Source organism: Lepidochelys kempii, chromosome 4 (genome assembly GCF_965140285.1).
Source record: "Lepidochelys kempii isolate rLepKem1 chromosome 4, rLepKem1.hap1, whole genome shotgun sequence".
NCBI classification, from domain to species: Eukaryota; Metazoa; Chordata; order Testudines; family Cheloniidae; genus Lepidochelys; species Lepidochelys kempii.
Genome location: NC_136383.1, coordinates 68,846,172 through 68,868,341, shown reverse-complemented (window position 1 = coordinate 68,868,341; position 22,170 = coordinate 68,846,172). Strand labels below are relative to the sequence as shown.

Sequence of the window (22,170 nt, the reverse complement as noted above, 5' to 3'; positions counted from 1 at the left end):
CCACTCCACTGGGCTCAGCCCAGGGCCCAATGAGAGCCAACAATGACCAGCACCCTATAGTGCCCTTGGAGTTACTCCCCAGGTCACTTCCTACTATCCATCTCTCATCATGGCTCCTAGTCCAATACAAGACAACAAAAAAACAAAAGACAACTAAACCTTCAGCCAATTGTCAGTTCAAAAGGTAGTCTTCCTCCTCACAAGGAGGCTTCTTCAATACCCTTGTTCAGGAGCCCTCAAGGTAGGTCTGTCTTCTCCACAGCCTCTTCTAAGCTGAGTTGCTCTCTTTTAAGCTTGCTATCCAACTGGAACATGGTCTGTAGGGACACAGCTACCTGAGCCCAGTACTGTCCTTTAACCCCTTTGGGCCCAGTGTGGGGTTTATACATCCCATCATAATGAGATAACATTGCATGAATTAAGCAAATCACATCAATTCACATACCCCACCAAGGACATCATATCGTTCTTTCCTGAGTATTTTTCATATGCCTCATTCCAGGCCAAGGAAACTTTTACGTCATGTATGCCATAAATTGTCTATAGCATGTGTCTTTTTCCTGAACATCTAACTCTCTCAGACCACTGACTTGAAATGATCCCCAGAATCAAGATAGATATGTGCACATTACTTTGCAGTTTATCAATAAAGATTATAATATGGGATGCCTGTATCGGAGTAAATATTTGAGGGCTTGTTTACATGAGAAAGTTGCACTGGTTTAATTAAGGTGTTATGTTACGTCCTAGCTTCTTAACCCTTTACAGGTGAAAGGATTTTTCCTCTGGCCAGGGGGGATTTTAAAGGTGTTTATCCTTCCCTTTATATTTATGACAGGGTGTCACTTGGGATGTAGTGTGTCACAGTACCTACTCTGGAGAACACACGTGGAAACGTCAAGCCTGGTGATAAACGTAACAAGGAAAATGGAGATGATAATGATGGCTAAATGTGAAGGGGGGGGGGGTGTGTGCGCGCGCGCGTGCGCGAATAAATCTCTGTAAGCCAGTGTCATGATCTTTTTTTTTTTTTTTTTTTTTGGTAAAGGTTCACATCCAATGTGAGCATAGTATTGAATACTTAGTAAATGAAGATATCTAATTTTTTTTACTTAAAAAGAAATGCATGAGAAAATAATATTTGTACATGTGTGGTTCTGGATACTTAAAATGTTTGAAATTTGGGTCATGTTTGTGAAGGAGTTTTTAATGGAAAGATTTCAGTTTGTGATTTGGTATTCTTGAATCATAGAATCATAGAATATCAGGGTTGGAAGGGACCCCAGAAGGTCATCTAGTCCAACCCCCTGCTCAAAGCAGGACCAATTCCCAGTTAAATCATCCCAGCCAGGGTTTTGTCAAGCCTGACCTTAAAAACCTCTAAGGAAGGAGATTCTACCACCTCCCTAGGTAACGCATTCCAGTGTTTCACCACCCTCTTAGTGAAAAAGTTTTTCCTAATATCCAATCTAAACCTCCCCCACTGCAACTTGAGACCATTACTCCTCGTTCTGTCATCTGCTACCATTGAGAACAGTCTAGAGCCATCCTCTTTGGAACCCCCTTTCAGGTAGTTGAAAGCAGCTATCAAATCCCCCCTCATTCTTCTCTTCTGCAGGCTAAACAATCCCAGCTCCCTCAGCCTCTCCTCATAACTCATGTGTTCCAGTCCCCTAATATTTTTGTTGCCCTTCGTTGGACTCTCTCCAATTTATCCACATCCTTCTTGAAATGTGGGGCCCAAAACTGGACACAGTACTCCAGATGAGGCCTCACCAATGTCGAATAGAGGGGAACAATCACGTCCCTCGATCTGCTCGCTATGCCCCTACTTATACATCCCAAAATGTCATTGGCCTTCTTGGCAACAAGGGCACACTGCTGACTCATATCCAGCTTCTCGTCCACTGTCACCCCTAGGTCCTTTTCCGCAGAACTGCTGCCTAGCCATTCGGTCCCTAGTCTGTAGCTGTGCATTGGGTTCTTCCGTCCTACGTGCAGGACCCTGCACTTATCCTTATTGAACCTCATCAGATTTCTTTTGGCCCAATCCTCCAATTTGTCTAGGTCCTTCTGTATCCTATCCCTCCCCTCCAGCGTATCTACTACTCCTCCCAGTTTAGTATCATCCGCAAATTTGCTGAGAGTGCAATCCACACCATCCTCCAGATCATTTATGAAGATATTGAACAAAACCGGCCCCAGGACCGACCCTTGGGGCACTCCACTTGATACCGGCTGCCAACTAGACATGGAGCCATTGATCACTACCCGTTGAGCCCGACAATCTAGCCAGCTTTCTACCCACCTTATAGTGCATTCATCCAGCCCATACTTCCTTAACTTGCTGACAAGAATACTGTGGGAGACAGTGTCAAAAGCTTTGCTAAAGTCAAGAAACAATACATCCACTGCTTTCCCTTCATCCACAGAACCAGTAATCTCATCATAAAAGGCGATTAGATTAGTCAGGCATGACCTTCCCTTGGTGAATTCATCTTTTGGGATGAACCATCTTTTGGGATGAACATTTTCTGGTGGATTTTTTTTTTGTTGGAGTTTGAAGAGAATTCAGATTCCAAAGCCAGAAGGGACCATTGTGATCATCTAGTCTTACTTCCTATATGACACTGGCCAGAGAACTTCTCCCCAAAAATAGAGTATAGCATCTATTCTTGATTTTAAGATTGGTCAGTGATGGAGACTCCAGTATGACCCATGGTAAATTATTCCAGTCATTTAGTTGTTTTTATCAGCACATGAATAAATGATGACTTTTCACTAGCTAAAGCACTTCCATTAAATTTTTTTTTTTTTTAGCTCAGTAACTTTGGATTTAAAACTTCAGGCTTGCCATGTTTATAACCCATGATCTTTTGCTAAGTTTGAAAAAAAAGTTTTATTTAAAAAAGTGATGAATGAGCGAAAATTAATATGGTGGCTATATTATCCTCTTATTAGCAATTATAATTAGCACACAGATTATAGGTGCTTACGTGCACAGGAGTAGTGTAAGTGTCTCTCTGTAGCCATACTCATCTCTTGGTCTTTCCTGCATCCTGACAACGTTTTCCTACTCCGCCATTTTCTCCAACTCAGATTTCTACTTTTCCTGCTTTAAAGATGTCACCTGAAGCAGCCCAACGTGAAGTATATCCTTCCAGCTGGGATTCCAGAAATAGAATATTAAATTTTGAATCCTCTAGATTGCAATGCATGCAGAGGGCAAACAGTTTGAATTTGAGACTAGAACTTGCATTGAAATGTAGTGGCCGTGCACAGTCAAATGCTAGTTTTTGTTTATTTAAAAAAAAAAAGTCCCTAACACCCAAGAAAATTAAAAATTAAAGCTACACAAATGCTTTAGTGTTGAGAATTCAAAATCAAGGTCAAAAGTCAGAATTATGATTCTGTTGAACTGTAACTGTTCTACAAATGACTCCTTGTGTGCTGCTTGTTTTTGTAAAACCTTCTGCTTCCTAAAAAGCTGGGGATGATATTTGTGTATTCTTTGCCACAGTGGTTTCTAAACTCATGGTTTTTTCGCAGTTTGCTTTGTGGTTGGCAACTATTTTATTGCCATATTTAAGTGTTTGGATTTTTGAATTGTAAATAAGTAGAGCACACACAAAAAAGGCTGATGGGTTGGCTTGAACTCCCTAGGATGTTATCTACTCTAGAATAATTAGTATGGTTATTGCAGCAATTTCCAGCAAGGCTTTATTTACTCTGATAATTCTCCCACCATTGTCATAGCCGGGCTAACAATGGTGGAAGCAGAGCAGTGCTGTAGGCTAGCCACTGGCATTTTTACCACCGTGTTACCCAACACTGATCAGAGCAGGTCTAGATGACACCGTGTTAAAAAATATTGGCATCTGGTCTATCATAATACTCCCTCCATTGCTAGTACTGGTGGAGTTGCAATACAGGTCAGAAATAGCCAACATTTTGGGCTTGTCTACACAGGCAATTTAGAGCGCTACAACTTCCTTGCTCGGGGGTGTAAAAACACACCCCTGAGCGCAGCAAGTTTCAGCACTGTAAAGTGCCAACGTAGACAGTGCACCGGGAGCTACGCCCCTCATGGAGGTGGTTTTTGTAGAGCGCAGGCAGAGCTCTCTCCCAGGGCTCTGCTGCGACTACACGAGCCATGTTAAAGCGCTGCTGCAGCAGCGCTTTAGCGTTGCCAGTGTAGACTAGCCCTTTATGTCCTTCCAGGCACACTGCGAAAGTCATCTGTTTGACTGGGTTTTTGGAAAAGGCTGAGGGTGTCCCTCCAGATGATGAAGGGGTAGAAAGTGTCTGGCAGGTTGAGTTCCTGTTGAACTAATCATTTAATGTTGTGGACGTTTAATTGTATTAATGAAGTACTCGTGCACCTAGACCCTTGGGTAGGTGCCTTTTTTAATGTATTTATTTTGATTTAATTTTTTCCTAGTGTAGTTGCTCATTAGGATGCTTTCCCCTGTCCTCACAGCTAACAGCTTAGATTCCCTGTCAGGACTTCATCTTGTAATAAGGCAACTGCAGCAAGTTTTCAGACCTGCATCAACTTGCTGTGTGTGGTTCCATGGAACACAGAATGTGGCTTTCAGTCATGGGGCTTCTTTTGCCTTGTCCATAGTGTTGATCAAAAGCAAACATTAGCTGGGCAGCGGTAAGAGGACAGCCCATATACCAATCAAGATGTTCTCCTAACTGTGCTGTCTGCACAATCATAGAATCATAGAATCATAGAATATCAGGGTTGGAAGGGACCCCAGAAGGTCATCTAGTCCAACCCCCTGCTCAAAGCAGGACCAATTCCCAGTTAAATCATCCCAGCCAGGGCTTTGTCAAGCCTGACCTTAAAAACCTCTAAGGAAGGAGATTCTACCACCTCCCTAGGTAATGCATTCCAGTGTTTCACCACCCTCTTAGTGAAAAAGTTTTTCCTAATATCCAATCTAAACCTCCCCCACTGCAACTTGAGACCATAATATGTCTCAATGATATGTCTCAAGAGTGGGATGGAGATTGGAAATGTAGAAACAAAATTGGTTGTTATGAAAAATCCAGAAACTGTATAAAGACTACAAAGAACTGTAATTAACGCTAAATTGTTGTTGAACTCAGTGTGTGCATGTATATGTACATACACACACAATGCCCAGTGAAAATACAAAAAAATACAATTTTTGTAATCAACTGTCATTAGCCTCTAAGCTTCATCATAATACAATTCCAGTTCCAGACAGTGTCTGTAAAGAATGGTTGTCATTCTGTTTCTTGGGAAGAATAGCGGTTGATTCAACCAAAAGGAAAGACATAATAATTAAGAGGCATTTCAGAGGATGTCTTTTAAAAAATCTGAAACAAAGACAATAATGGGGGGGAAAAAAGTACATCAACTGTATTCCTAAAACATGCCCTAAATTCAAAAATATAGCCAAAGTCAACTTTTATCTTATTGAATTTTTAATTTTTTTTTAAAGAAATTCCAAATCCTTTTTCTAAAAAAAGGTTAAAAATCCATTGTGATTGACTATTTAGAACACAATTCTGTAATTTTGCTTTAATTGGGTTGGTACATGTAAAATATTGGATTGCCTTTCCTACTGCATTTTGTATGTAAAATGTAGCTAACAATACATCACAGAATGGGGCTCAGGAAAATACAGAGAAATTCCAAGGACTTTTTGTAGTAATGCAAGGAACCTTTCATTTTGAATACAGAACTGTATCCAAAGTTTACTAGGCTCTTTTTCTAAATGCAATAACATAAGACTAATTCAAAAACAAAAGTCCATACCACTTGTAAATATCATCAGGTTGTATTGTTTCAAAAGAATGTGGTAATCTTATTCTGTCGGGTAATCTAAAATGTTGCTGAGATAAGATGAAGGAACTGTTAATGAATAAACAGTAGTACCTTTGCGGGTATGTGTAATAATAAACTGGTTAATTTAAAAACTGAACACCTACCTGTGATTTGTGCAGGAATTCTTGATGAGGGAGAGAGAACTAAATGTAGATGTTTACTTTCCAGAACAAAAAACTTATAGCATCTGCATGGTACTAGAAGGAAGAAGAAAGTAATTCTGTACAAGTGTGTGTAAATACCAAAATTACTAGTTGAGATCAGCCCAATTTTCCGTAACTTTTCTCTGGATCATCATGAGGATGGTTTTTAATTAATGTTGTTAATTTTAAAGGCATTATCACAATTATGGATTTTTACTTGTTACAAGTATTTTAACCACAAACTCTCTGAATATAAAAATTTATCCGGCTGATGACATGCATCATACTAGATACTGTGCAGTTAAGATGGATTTAAGGTAGTCAAAGAGCAAGTGTAAGGTCATCTTGGACAGAGGAAAACAGCCCATAATTAGAACTAACTCTTCATGACCTTCTTTAGATTGAGCACTATATTGCAATTCTGTAGTCATCAAACCACTTATGTGCCCAATTATGTGATGAGGAGGTTAAATCCTCTTTTGTTGTGTGTAAAGACATTTTCTGCTTTTAAAACCACATTGAATGTCTTTCATAAGCATATTATTTCAAAGAGCAAGTTATCAAATTAATCACTACACTTTTTGAATGAGGATATTTAATATATTAATGCAGATTTTACAGATGAAAGCTAGTAAATTTGGTTAACTGGTTGGGGAAGCAAAGGAGGGAGTTAGGGTGCCAATATTCTGACTGAGTGGATAAGAATGGCTGCTTTTTTACTACAACAAGTATATTCTTCTGGGCAAATAACCTGGATCTTCTAGATCCATTGCTTGAATTCAGCACTAGATAATTTCTAATTTTATTCTTTAAAATAGATTATGGAGTCCTCTTTTCTCACAGAAATAACATTTAAAATAAAAGGGGTGCAATGGGAAAAAAGCAGTCATCTATGCCTGAATGGACGGAACCCTGGGCCGGCAGAGGGCTGAGCAGGGCCGGGACCCGGCCTGGTAGGATCCGGCGGACAGAACCCCAGACCAGCAGCGGGCTGAGCTGCTCAGCCCACTGCCAGTCTGGGGTTCCGGCCGCCGGCCCCGCTCAGCCCGCTGCCAGCCTGGATGGACGGAACCACGGGCCAGCAGCGGGCTGAGCAGGTTGGCAGCCAGAACACCTCCTGGCAGGGGCCGGCAGACGGAACGCCAGACTGGCAGCAGGCTGAGCCGCTCAGCCTGCTGCCGGTCTGGGGTTCCATCTGCTGCCCCCGCTGCCGGGGTCCATCCCGGTCTGGGGTTCCATCCGCCAGCCCCTGCCAGCCGGGGTCTCTGCTGCTGGCCCCGCTCAGCCTGCTGCTAGTCTGGGGTTCCATCCGCCGGCCACTGTAAATATAAAATGTATTACTGGCACGCAAAACCTTAAATTATAATAAATAAATGAAGACTTGGCACACCACTTCTCAAAGGTTGCTGACCCCTGTGCTAAACATCCTGAAGACCATTTCGGTTTAATGTTTGGTTAAATAATGTAGATCTTTAGAGAGTTCTCAAATAATGAGAATTCAGTATTCTGCAATAGTCTGTACAATAGTAGAAATAAATTCTGTCTTACTATGCTAACGCATTTGCTGACAGTGATATTCCTGTTGGAAGAGTAGTGGTGGTAGTGATATTTTTTTTTAAGCATGTGTATGAATTCTGTTGGCTGCCTTCACAATAAAATTCCCTTACATATTTTTCTTTGTTAGATTACTCTACTCATCTGCATTAAATCATTATACTTTTCTTCTTCACAGAATTTCCCTTAATACAGCAAATTTTTGCCGCTCAGGGATGATTGTATTATGATGCAGAAATAATTGCATAAAATGGACAATCCAAAATTCTGAAAAGCAGAATTATACTTTTTAATGAGTTTTCATTTACCACATATGGCTTGACCCCAATGGGCATTGTATCAGGTCCATAATTCTGAAGTGGTGAAATAGAATGGAACCACAAGTGAGTGGCCTTAAATCAAATACATGAAAATAGTTATTTTGCATAAACCTTGTAAGATGATCTCTGACTTCCTGTGAAGGCTTTCTTGCCCATGTATTTGTTCTTACTATCAGTAGCAGTAACACTGAAACTGAAAATAACATGTTTTCACAATTAATGATTCACATCTGTTATTCCCTTTGAGACAAATATTAAATTGTATTGGAAAGTTACTTCCATTAAAGTGTATGAATGTGCATGCAGGTACTGTATTAGTACAATAACATGTTTTTACATATAAAGACCTTGTAGTATAGAAAGCATAGATTATACAAAAATCTGTCCCAAATCCATTTTTTCCTAACAATAGGCAATTTTCTTCCATGCCTGGATTATGTATGCCTGGCCCCCTTTCCAGCACCACACATTCTGGTCAGGGTCTGTTGGTATCAGTGGAGACAGAGAATACTTCTGTTTTTTAATGTTTTTTCACTCCTTGACCAAGGAGAGGCGAAGAATAAATCCTCACCCCCACATACTGTTGCTGTAAGGAAGCCCAAAGATATATTTGATTAAATGGAGTTTATTTCTGTAATAACTTACAAAATAGCATGTCATCAGAGAAATATGGTAATTCAGAAGCTGCAGTGAAATTAGACAGTGTTTCAGACCATTTATCAAAATGATTGCAGTTTTAATTTTTAAGGCAGGTAAAATGAGAAATACTGAGCAAAATTAATCTGTATTCAGAGCACTTTAACAGCATTAGTGCCAAACTGCTGGCTATTGCAAACTGTCTTGTGGAGGTACTGTATTTTAGAGAATTGATTTAGGACTAAGAATATCTCTGGTTTTCTATCAAATCTTGTTTCCTAGTCTGGCACTCTCCTGAAATTCTTTTTTTACTGTTTGCCATCCCTCACTTTTTTTTTATTTTTTATAATTGCCGATAGAACAGTGTCTTTTGGGAGAAAGGATGAGCAAACATATTACATATTTCTTGGAGAAAGTCATTAAATCTAACAGGATCTGTTTAACAATAGTTCATCTTGCAACCCCTCTTCAAGATGAAAAGGAGTACTTGTGGCACTTTAGAGACTAACCAATTTATTTGAGCATAAGCTTTTGTGAGCTACAGCTCACTTCATCGGATGCATTTTCCACAGTACGCATCCGATGAAGTGAGCTGTAGCTCACGAAAGCTTATGCTCAAATAAATTGGTTAGTCTCTAAGGTGCCACAAGTACTCCTTTTCTTTTTGCGAATACAGACTAACATAGCTGTTACTCTGAAACCCTCTTCAAGATGAATCTAAGAGCATAATCTCAGTTCAATTTCAGTTGGCTCAAGGTCTTTGAGGAGGCTCAAGGTCACTCCCAAACCTAGATTGTACACATCGTACCTAGCCTGCCAACATGGAGTATTCTAGATAAACTGTTGAGTCATTGTATCCTGAAAAGAAACAATAGAAAATTACGTAACATTAGAGAAAATAAGGTAAAAACAAAACATACACCTCTACCCCAGTATAACGCGACCCAATATAATGTGGGTTCGCATACAACGTGGTAAAGCTCCAACACGCTGCTCTGAGCAGCGTGTTAAGGGTGCCGGGCCGGGCGGTTGGAAAAGGGGCAGAAGGTCTTGGGGGCGGTCGGGGCTCCCCCCCTTGGGTCTGGGAGGCAGGAGATGTGGGGGGGCACTTTTGGAGACCCCGCAGTCCCAGAGTGGCCCGGGGGATTAGTGGGGACCAGGGGCAGCCTGCTCCGCTTCCCTCACCCCGGCCCCAGCCATGTCGCTTGGGGGAGGGGCCTTGGGGAAAGGGATCCCCCCGTGCTCACCGGCAGTGGCGGAAGCAGAGCAGCCTGGCCCCAGCCCGCTCCACTCCGCCAGCTCACAGCTGCAGCACTCCACTTCCCGCTGCAGGTGAGTGCAGGACCTTTCCCCAACCCCCACCCCCCACCAGCGACACGGCTGGGGCCAGGGTAAGGCAAGTGGAGCAGGCTGGGGCCACGTCGCTCCGCTTCCCGCCACAGGTGAGTACGGAGGGCGTCCTTTTCCCAACCTCCCTGTACTCACCAGCGGCGGGAAGCAGAGCGCCCAGGCTGGGAGGTGGCGGAGTGGAGCGGGCTGGGGCTGCGTTGCTCTGCTTCCCGCTGCTGCTGGTGAGTCCCTCTCAGGGGGCGGGGTATGTGGATAGGGGTCGGAACAGTCGGGACAGGGGGGTTGGGTAGGGGGTGAGGTTCTGGGGGTGATTAGGGACGGGGTCTCTGGAGGGGGTGGTCAGGGAACAAGGAATGGGGGGTGTCAAGGTTCCTCCCCCACTCTGAACTCTAGGGTACAGATGTGGGGACCTGCATGAAAAACCTCCTAAGCTTATCTTTACCAGCTTAGGTCAAAACTTCCCCAAGGTACAAAATATTCCACCCGTCGTCCTTGGATTGGCCGCTACCACCACCAAACTAATACTGGTTACTGGGGAAGAGCTGTTTGGACACGTCTTTCCCCCCAAAATACTTCCCAAAACCTTGCACCCCACTTCCTGGACAAGGTTTGGTAAAAAGCCTCACCAATTTGCCTAGGTGACTACAGACCCAGACCCTTGGATCTTAAGAACAATGAACAATCCTCCCAACACTTGCACCCCCCCCCTTTCCTGGGAAATGTTGGATAAAAAGCCTCACCAATTTGCATAGGTGACCACAGACCCAAACCCTTGGGTCTAAGAACAATGAAAAAGCATTCAGTTTCTTACAAGAAGACTTTTAATAAAAATAGAAGTAAATAGAAATAAAGAAATCCCCCCTGTAAAATCAGGATGGCAGATATCTTACAGGGTAATTAGATTCAAAAACATAGAAAACCCCTCTAGGCAAAACCTTAAGTTACAAAAAAGATACACAGACAGAAATAGTTATTCTATTCAGCACAATTCTTTTCTCAGCCATTTAAAGAAATCATAATCTAACACATACCTAGCTAGATTACTTACTAAAAGTTCTAAGACTCCATTCCTGGTCTATCCCCGGCAGAAAACCAGCATATAGACAGACACACAGACCCTTTGTTTCTCTCCCTCCTCCCAGCTTTTGAAAGTATCTTGTCTCCTCATTGGTCATTTTGGTCAGGTGCCAGCGAGGTTACCTTTAGCTTCTTAACCCTTTACAGGTGAGAGGAGCTTTCCCCTGGCCAGGAGGGATTTCAAAGGGGTTTACCCTTCCCTTTATATTTATGACAGGGGGCCAAAGCAGGTTCGATATAATGTGATCTCACCTATAATGCTGTGAGATTTTTTTGTCTCCCGAGGACTGCGTTATATCGGGATACAGGTGTACTTCTTAAAAAAAAAAAAAAAAAAACAACCCTCTGGTATCTATAGGATGTGCTTAGAAATGTTATTCCTATCTACTTAAATTCAGTTTATTTGAGAGAAAGGTCTTGTGGTTATAAATAGGATTTGGATCCTGGTTCAGTTACCAGCTCTGCCACAGGCTCCCCATGTGGCCTCAGGCAAATCACTCAATTTCTGAGTCTTAGTTCCCCATCTGTAAAACAGGAATTATACCTCCTTCCCCCTTTTGCTACCATGCTCGCTTGTCCATCTTGTCTATTTTGAATGTGAGCTCTTTGGGGCAGGGATTCTCTTTTAATATACATATGTACAGCATGTAGTATGTGGATAGGGGAGAAGTGGTAGATATGGTATATCTTGACTTTAGGAAGGCTTTTGATACTGTCTCACATAATCTTCTCATAAACAAATTGGGGATCTATAGCCTAGATGGAGCTACTATAAAGTAGGTACAAAGCTGGTTGGAAAACTGTCCCCAAAGAGTAGTTATCAGTGGTTCACAGTCAAGCTAGAAAGGCATATCATGTGGGGTCCCACAGGGATCGGTCCTGGGTCCAGTTCTGTTCAATATCTTTATCAATGATTTAGATAATGGCATAGAGAGTACACTTATAAAGTTTGCGGACAATTCCAAGCTGGGAGGGGTTGCCAGTGCTTTGGCAATGACCTGGACAAACTGGAGAAATGGCCTGAAGTAAACAGGATGAAATTCAATAGGGACAAATGCAAAGTACTCCACTTAGGAAGGAATAATTAGCGGCACGCACACAAAATGGGAAATGAATGCCTAGGAAGGAGTACTCTGGAAAGGGATCTGGGGTTATAGAGAATCACAAGCTAAATATGAATCAACAGTGTAACACTGTTGCAAAACAGGCTAACATCATTCTGGGATGTATTAGCATGGGTATTGTAAGCAAGACACGAGAAGTAATTCTTCCGCGCTACTCCAGCTGAGGCCTTAGCAGGGAGTATTGTCTCCAGTTCTGGGCACCACATTCTTCTTTGAGTGCTTGCTCATGTTGATTCCATTCTAGGTGTGCATGCGCAGTCATCAGATTTTTTGCCTTGGCGGTATCCATGGCACTCAAGGGCCGGCTTTGGCACCCCCTTGAGTGCCACACTCATGCGTCGGTATATCCGGTGCTGCCGGCCCTGCGGCTGCTCAGTTTCTTCTTACCACCCATGGTGTGCCTTTCCTTGCATAACAAGGGCTAGCGGTTTTTCATCTCTACTGACTTCAAGCCTTAGGACCTTGTTCATGGTTTGTTTTCAGTAGTTCTCGTCAAGTGTAGCTAGTAGTTAGTCCCAGCTGAGACTTCGCCCCAGGTGGGACATGCCCCTGTTTTCAGGGTTTAAACCCTGCACTGTCTGTAACAGGCCTATGACTTAAGTAACCCCCATAGCATCTGTCTCAAGTGCTTGGGGGAGTTGCACATGAAAGACAAGTGCCATATTTGTAAGAACTTTTGGCCCTGCATGCAGAAAGAGCTGGATATTTGTGTATGGGCTCTCCTCATGGAGTCCGCCCTCCGTCTGACTTCCAAGCCATCCCATCAGGATTCGCCGAGTACTTTGGCACCCATGTGCAGTGCACCTCAGGCCCCGCCTGACACCGGTCCCTGTCACTGGCACCCAAGAAGAAGGCGAGAAAGCACAGCTCCCCGGCACTTGGAAAGAAGAGCCAGGGGTCTTCGGGCAAAGGACCTGAGTCAGGCCGCCCAGCCACTCTGGAGCCACGCATTTGCACTTCTCCAGTTGGGGCAGTTAACCCCTTTAAAGGTCCTCCTTCAACTCCTGGGAGTGGCATAGTACCTAAACCCCTGACTGCACTGAAACCTTTGCAAGCTCCCCCGGTGTTGAGAGAGCAAAGGCTTCTGTCCGCGCCGCCGACACAGCATGTGCTGCAGTTTTCGGCAAAGGTTCCCCCAGAGGGCAAGCCAGCCACCAAGACTCCTCAGGGAGCAGTGGAGCACCGCTGCTCCTGGAAGATGACGGCATGCTCTCCACCTCCGTGGTGCAGGTCACCGGAGTCGCCGTGCAGATCCTCTGGGGGTTGCCCTCGGTCACCAGCACCACGATCGCGGTCCCCGCCATCTCAACACAGATAGCCTAAAAGGAGGCACCAGTCTCCAAACTACCAACACCGCTCGTCCTCGCACTGGTCATCTTCTCGACACTGGTCCCAGTCGCCTAACCTATGGGAGTGCTTTCCATCCTGTCTCCGGTTCCCCTAGCACCGACACCAGTCTCCATGATACCGGTCCCCTCGATCAGGCACTGTCTCAGACAGTGACAGCCAGCAAACACATACAGGTGTCTATCGCCCCACCATGGTCACTGGAAGGGGATTCCTTTTGTGCAGAAGGACAGTTCGACCCGTCACCTAGACTCCATCAGCAGGAATGGGCACCTGAGGCTGCATCAACATTGTCAGCGCAGTGGCAGCCCGACCAAGGGCTGGCGCAGTGACCTTATTGGAATGCGTGGGGTCATGGCGATGCCCCCTTCGCACCATTCGTCTGCCGCTGCCTCGGAGCAGCAGCTGGCAACACAGGGCTCGAGAGAGGCACCCCCGGAGGCTGAGGTGGAGGAGGCTTTGCCCACTCCTCAGCCTGCCACCCCCTTTGAGGGAAGAGGACCAAGGCCTCCCCCAGTGGTACAGTCCTCGTATTCATCCCCTGACGGGACAGTCGAGGGACCCATGAGGGCCATCCTGCCAGACGATTTTAAGGATCACCAGGCCATGCTTCTTCAGATTGCCAAGAACTTGGTCCTGGAGGTGGAGGAGATGGCTGAGCAGGAGGACACTTTTTGTTTAATATCCTGTCAGCCTCTACCCCAACCCATGTCGCACTAGCAGTGCATGATGGGGTCCTCAAGATTGCCAAGACCCTATGGCAAACTCCTTCCTCCTTCTCTCCCACCTCAAAAAGGGCTAACGGACACCAGGACCCACCTTCGCTTGCTGGGCATGCATATGCCACAGGCAGTGTGCAAGCAGTTCCAGCCGTCCCCCTCACTAAGTTCTTGGCAACCACATCAAAGGTCTTCGTGGAGGAGGGACAGAGACACGAGTTTTAGTCATCTCCGCCCTTCCTCCTGCCACTTTCCCATGCAGCCCGGCTCAGCAAAGCATCCCGTGGGCCAGAAGCACTCATTTTGACGGTGTGCTCGAGAGCGATGCCCCAGTCAATTCCCCACATCCACCTTATTCTTTCCTTGACCATCTTCGGCCCTACCATTCGGCCTGGTCGTGGGTCACCTTGAATCGCTGGGTACTGGACATAGTATCTTGGCGCTATTCCCTGCAGTTTTCGGACATCCCTCCCTCCACCCCCCTTTCTTCCCCGTCCCTCTTTATTGACCCTTCTCACAAGCAACTCCTTGTGTAGGAGGTTGAAAATCTCCTGCACCTGGGGGTAGAGAAAAAGGTTTCTCAGGACATGGAAGGAAAGGGGTTCTACTCCTGTTACTTCCTAATCCCAAAGGCAAAAGGGGGCCTCAGATCCATCTTGGACTTGCATCACCTCAACAAGTCTCTCAAGAAGTTGAAGTTTGCATGGTCTCCCTGGCTTCCATCATCCCCTCCCTGGATCTGGGAGACGGGTATGCTGCCCTCGACTTAAGATGCTTATTTCCATATTCCCGGTCACAGGTGCTTCCTCTGTTTCATAGCGGGTGGACGCCATTTTCAATTCATGGCACTGCCCTTTGCCCTCTTATCGGCCCCAATGGTGTTCACAAAATGTATGGCACTGGTGGTGGCCTACCTGAAATGCTGAGGGGTCTAGGTGTTCCCATATCTCAACTACTGGTTCATCAAGGGCAAATTTCAGACCGCGTTATGTCGTCCCTGGATTGGTGGTTGAACTTGTGGTTGGTGTTGAAGGGAGTCCCCTTTGCGACCCTGTCCCGGTTGCTGACCCTGGTCTCTGACGCCTCGGGACCTGGGCTGGGGAGCCCACCTGGGCAAGCTGAGCACCTAGGGCCACTGGCTGTGGGACAATCTGGCCCTCCGTATCAATGTCAGGGAGCTCAGAGTGGTTTGCTTGGCCTTTCTTTTCTCACTCAAAGGGAAAGGTGGTGCAGGTCCTGATGGACAATACCCCTGCGATGTATTACATGAACAGGCAGGGTGGTGCCAGGTCCTCGATTCTTTGTCAAGAAGCTATCCGACTTTGGGACTTTTGTGTGCGGCATGCCATTCAGCTGATAGTCGCACACCTACCAGGAACCAAGAATGTCTTGACGGATCACCTCAGCAGGACCTTCTCGCCAGTGCCGTTGACTCTCAGAGTCCTTGTGATGGTCAAGCAAGACAGGGCGAGGATTATCCTAATAGTCCCCGCGTGGCCTCACCAGAACTGGTTCAGCATGTTGCTAGCCTTTTGAAAGCCGCCTCACTGCAATTGCCTCTTCAGACAGATCTGCTGTCCCAGAACCAAGGCAGCTTTTCGCAGCTGAACCTGGTGGCACTGCACCTGATGGCTTAGCTACTGGATGGCTTAGCGTGGACAAACGGGCATGCTCAACCCATGTTCAGCAGGTTTTGCTGGGCAGCAGGAAACCCTCCACTAGGGCAACCTACCTGGCCAAATGGAAAAGGTTCATGCTGGGCCTCAGAATGGCATATTTGGGCCGAGCAGGCCCTGCTGCAGGACATCCTATGGTTGCACCTTAAACTCTAGGATTTGTCCCTCTCATTGATCAAGGTCCGCTTGTCTGCCATTTTGGCTTTCCAGCCTCTGTTCCGAGGCAGGTTGATCTTCACCCATGTCATGGTTTTTAAAAGGTCTGGAGTGTCACTATTCGTACGTGTGGTATCTGGTCCCTCCTGGGACCTGAATCTTGTGCTGTCGAGGCTCATGGTGTCTCCCTTTGAGCCTCTGGCTTCATGCTCTCTACTGCTTCTCTCCTGGAAGGTTTCATTCCTGGTTGTGATAATGTCGGCCTGCAGGGTGTCTGAGATCAGGGCGCTTACTTCGGAGCCACTCTCTACAGTCTTCTACAAAGACAAGGTCCAGCTACGTCTGCACCTGACATTTCTGCCCAAGGTCGTTTCCCAGTTTCATATTGGTCAGGACATATACTTACCCATCTTCTTTCCAAAGCCTCATGCATCGGATGAGGAATGCATACTGCACACCCTGGACATCAGGAGGGCGCTGGCCTTCTATTTGAAGAGACCAAAGCCATTCTGTAAGTCAGCACAGTTGTTTGTTGCGGTGGCAGAAAGGATGAAAGGTCGTCTAGTGTCTATTCAGAGGATTTTGTCATGGATTACGGCCTGCATCCGATACTGCTATGAGCTGGTGGAGGTGCATCCACCGGCGAGCGTAACGGCACACTTGACGGCATCATCAGCGGCCTTCCTCGCACAGATGCCACAATCCAAGAGATCTGCAGGCCAGCTACCTTAATGTCTGAGGATAGGACAAGAAGCAATGGGCTAAAATTGCAGCAAGGGACGTTTAGGTTGGGCATTAAGAAAAACTTCCTAACTGTCAGAGTAGTTAAGCACTGGAACAAATTGCCTAGAGAGTTTGTCCAATCTCCATCATCGGAGGTTTTTAAGAACAGGTTAGGCAAACAACTATCAAGAATGCTCTAGTTATTACGTAGTACTGCATTGAATGCAGTGAACTGGACTAGATGACCTATTGGGGTCCTTTCCAGTCCTACACTTATATGATTCTATGATGGCATCTCTAGTGCCACTGCAATATAAATGATGAATTTAGGTTTAGGTAAAGAAAAATAGATTCCATGAAGGATATAATATTCTAGAAAGGGCTTACCAGATTCACTTATCTTTCACTTATTAACTGTGAAATGTGCTTCACAGGGTGAAAGTTTAACCAGAAAATCAATACAGTGAATAAAGTACTGGAAACAGGTCTTTAACGTGAACTACTTTTATATGAAGCAAGGGTAATTATACTGTTAAAATATGTATAACAACAGATCAGTAAATTGGGTTTAGCTATAAAACATAAAACTTAAGTGACTAATTATAAGGAAGGGAGTGAATAACAGAAGTACCAGCAACTCTGGTTCTGGCCCCGCGGCATCCGTTGAGTCTGGTTCCGATGAGGAAGATGCCTGCACTGACTGTTTCCGCACCAGTGGTTTACCAGCTGGCTATGTCTCTGCCTTTTTGTCCCGACCTCTCCCTTGATCCAAGACTGCCAGGGCTACATCAGTGTACTGTTGGCTGGATGGGCTGCTGAACCTTTGGGTCCATTGGGACTGCACCCCAGTGTTCCCCTTCTGCAGCCTGTGGAAACAGGGCTGTTGCTCTGATCAGACCAAGGGACCATCTCTGTCTCCAGGAAACTCCTCAGTACTGTTGCATTCAGCACCATTGATGTTACCATGGTGTCTCTCACCACCCTCCACTTCTGCACTGTCAGCTACTTTGGTGCCTTTGCTGACTTTCAAGGTCAATGTAGGCGTATTTGGTGCGGTGGTACCATTTCCACCATCACTACCAGTCCCTTCTTTATTTTGGGTGACGGATGAGTCAAACCAGTTACTCACCCCCTAGGGACTGGCTCTACCTTTATCCCTGGAAACCCAAGGCTCCATGGTGCTGAGGTCAGAATCTTCCTCCTCCTGCTCTCCATCTCCTGACCCACATCAGGGGCCATTTAAAGAGTACTCTGAGCACCAGGATTGACACTCGTTTTGCAGTTGGGACAGGGCCCCCTGGCCTAGTGCCTACTGGCCACCAATGCCCTATCCTTATGCCTCGTGGTCTCCATGGAATCTTTGGGATGTTCCTCGGTCACAGAGGTCGCACTCTTAAGCTCCCCAGTATCCAAGACATCTTGGAGTAGTTGCTGCATCTTCCGTTGTCAGGCCTTGTGCTTAGCTCATTGAGGGTGCATCTAGTGGTGATCTCAGGTTTTTATCCACCCATTCATGGAAAATTGGTATTTTCGAGTATCATGGAGGCGAGATTTTTAAAGGGAATCCTTCGTCTCCATCCACTGGTGTGAAAACTGGTTCCCTTGTGGAACCTTAACATGGTTAGTGGCACTGATGAGACCTCTGTTTGAGCCTCTCTCATGTCAAAAAACTGCATTCCTTGTGGTGATCGCGTCTGTGAGGAGAGTATGAGAGTTGCAGGTTTTAATGACAGAGTCTCCATGCATGTAATTCTCCAAAGACAAAGTGACATTGTGGCTACACCCGAAATCTGTGTCTAAAGTCATCTCTGTTTCATTTAAACCAGGTGGTATATTTGCCTGTGTTTTTTCCCTAAGCCGCATTCATCTCTGGAGGAGCAGTGTCTTCACACATTAGAAGTCAGATGATATCTGGCCTTTTATCTAGACAGGATTAAACCCTTTCGGGCTTCAGTTCATCTGTTTGTGTCTAATGCAGACCATATGAAAGGACTGGCAGTCTTCTCTCAGAAGATCTCTAAGTGGATAACTTTCTGCATCCAGACTGTATGCAAAACAGCTGGTGTGAGCTCATTCTATGATAGCACAAGCTCCTTCAATAGCGTTCTTAAGTGACATCTCAATATTGGATATTTCTAGGGTTGTCACATGGTTGTCAAAACATACTTTTACAAACCACTGTACCATTACTGCAGCATCCAGCGCTGACACAGATTTTTAGGAAGTGCTTGTTTAAATAGATTCCCAACCCCACCTCCAATGGGTACTGCTTGTGAGTCTTCTAAGTGGAATAAACAGCTGCATCTACTCCAAGAAGAAGAAATGGTTACTTACTGTAACTATGGTTCTTCAAGATGTGATGCAGATGTGTATTCCACTACCCACCCTCTGTCCCGTTTGCATCAGAGTCTTGTCTATGGGCGTTTAGTGCGCAGGAACCGAGGGGTGGGGGGTTGGGGTTGACCATCCTCATTTAACCAAGGATGGGGCTATGGCCGCGAGGCACAAGCAGCACCTCTCTATGGGTACTGCTAGACAAAATTCTTCAGCTCAGCTCTGATGCACTGAGCACGCATGCACCTAAGTGGAATACATGTCTGCATCACATTTTGAAGAACCACAGTTACAGTAAGTAGCCATTTCTACTATTGTTTGAAAAATAATGTGATCACATACTATTACATTTTGGGACAGGTAAGTTTGTGTACGCAGCCATAATTTCATTTTCTGACTTTTCAGTGTTTAGCTATACAATTTTAACATTTTCTTCATTTAATTTGGGATGGCATTTCCTCAGTTACACAGTATGTTTAAGATAAAAAAAAAATAGGAAAAATCCAAACGTGGAAATATTTGGTGAGCACCACTTTAAAACTGCCTCATGCACTTTCAAAATCTGCAGGATGAAGCCCGTATATACTTCACCAAGTCTTCAGGAGAGAATAATTTGCCTGCAAACTTCAAGAGCTTAGCATTTTTACTTTGCAAGAACAGCTGGCAATCCCCTTCCCTTATTGACTGTTTGCCTTTTGTTAGTATTTATTAAAATTAGCTGTGTGACCTTTCTCAGCTGAGCATTTTATGAGCTTAGTGAGAATTCCTTGCAAAACATACTGTGTGTGCTGAGTGTGATTTGTTTAAATGGCTCATGACTCAAATCAAACCCAATTCCTCAGAATACTCAAATGCACTTCCCTTCAGTGAGGATTATTGCAATGTTTGGCCCCAGTTGTTTAGATACTAAGAGTGTTTTACAACATAATAAACCAAGATTTATTTTTATAATAGGGAAAGTATTTCTTTTCCACACTTAATGCCAGCCAAAGTATGTTTGCTCTGACAAAAAACAAACAAAACTCCCACAACACCCCACAAAAAATCAAAGCAAATTAACAAAATGAAACCTTTATGCTGAGAGCATGACTAGAAGAAAGCCAGGCAAAAGGTGAAAGCAACAGAGAATGTGGAGTTAAATGTGGAAATGCTTATACAATTGAATTATAGCAGGACAAAATTTTGGTTAACAGTCTATTTAACATACAGTTTAATGCTGCATTTTTTTGATTGGAGATAGAAAGCAGTAGTTGTGAGAATTTTCTGATTTTGTTGCTGTGGAAACCAGATCTTGAAAGTGGTTCCAAATCCGTGACTGCATTATGAAAGAACAGCAGGTTGATTGTCTAGCATGTTTTGTCTTAGACATTTGTTTTGCTATTCAGATGTGGTGCTTTGAGATGCTATTCTGAGTTCTGTCCACAAAGCCTGTCAGAAAAAGCCAAACACAGGAAATGTCCTCCCCTGTCTCTGCTGTTAATCATATGATAGTGCTAACATTTATAAAGCTTTGAGTAATCTGATGAGGTCTAATTGTTATCTTCTCATATTAATCTTATTAGGAATTATGAATATATAGGGAAAAGAGCAAAGCTTTGAGTTGATTCAGGCAAAATTTGCTACAGAAAATGTAAACTGTGAGTGTCAACATCTAATTAGCAACTCTGATTTTGTTTAAAATCAAGTTGTATTTAAACTTTCCTGCAAACTGAGGTACAAAAAACAAAACAAACCTCCTCCCCAAAATATAAAAACTGTATCCTATCTGAAACCAGTGGTTTTTTTTTTAATTTAGTGAACTTCAAGGATCAGAAAATTAAGAACTCCCTATCAGTTAAAATCATAAAGTAAATCAAGAGTGAAGGGCAGGATTTAAAACATAAAAATAATAAAATATACATTTTGCAATTTATAGCCCTCCTAACACTTTCTTGTAGCCCGCCTGCTTACTTGTCTTGTTCAATTTGTTCACTCGTTATCAGGAACAATTAGTAGGCATGACTGAAGTTAGTTAATCTTTTCCAGATTCAAATTTTAAACATTTAACTATAGTAGAATTGTTTGGGATGACACAATACATTTATATTTATTCATATGCCCAGCAGAACAGTGTCTTTCTCCAAAAAAGAAACCAACTTCAGTACGTGAATAAGGCAAACTGAAGTCAGTTTCATAGCCCAATTTCTTCATATGTAGAAATGCTGTGTTTTAGTTGTATTGTTTGTTTTTTCATTTGTATTTCAGTAGTACCCAAACGCCCTCTATTGTTAGACATCATTATGGTAGGCACGGTCCTTGCCTTGAATAGCTTATTGATGGTAAAACAGACGTTAATTGCTTGCAGATTTTGTAATCTAATAAAGTAAGTGGGAAGGTAGTGAGGGCAAATACTAGTGATAACTTCTAATTATTTGTTTGGTATGAATTTCTGAATTTTAGAATGACAGACAGTGGGTTGCTGCTTGGGATTGTGCAGTCCCTCTCCACCTTTAATTTTGTGAAAAATAAATACCAGAGGAAAGAAATTATTTTCTGGAGGAGGAGGTGAAACATAATTCATTTCTGGCAGAAGACAGCCTTAGCATATAATTGGTAACAGAGTTTGTGAAATGTAATATTATTCAAAAGGAGTGCACTTTTTCTTGATCTTCATGCCTGAAGGATTTAAGCTTTATTCTGGCTAGCCAGTAATACTTTACTGTTAGTTGCAAGGGGAGATGCAGCTCACACACAGTTTATGCTTGATTAGCTCACAGATATGTGTCTATGGTAAAACTTGAAATTTTAATATAAAGTTTACAATGTAAAACTTATTACTATAATTTAAAGATATTTTAATGTGCCTGTTAGTCTCAGAAACTGAATAATAGCTTCAAAGAGAGTGGATTACATTTAATATCATAGTACTAAAATGCTGCAACAGTTTTCCAGAAGGAAGACTTGGATGTAGAACAGCAGTTTCTCTATTGAAGACACTTCAGCTGCAGAAAAGATGAGTAGGATAAATACCACTCTTCAAAATGTTAAATGATTACCTGAGTTCATCTTTGTCCTTATTTTTAAAAAAAAACCAAAAACCATTATGATCTGATCAGAAAATCCACTGGTGAAAACTATCTTAGTTTCTTAACAGCAGGAACCCACTTGA

At 43.9% G+C, this 22,170-nt stretch overlaps 1 protein-coding gene across 2 annotated transcripts in view; it reads left to right on the top strand.

The window, feature by feature from the left end:
* The window catches only part of SH3RF1 (SH3 domain containing ring finger 1), a 160,878-nt gene that overhangs the window by 31,341 nt on the left and 107,367 nt on the right, over window positions 1–22,170 (top strand). The window lies entirely within an intron of this gene.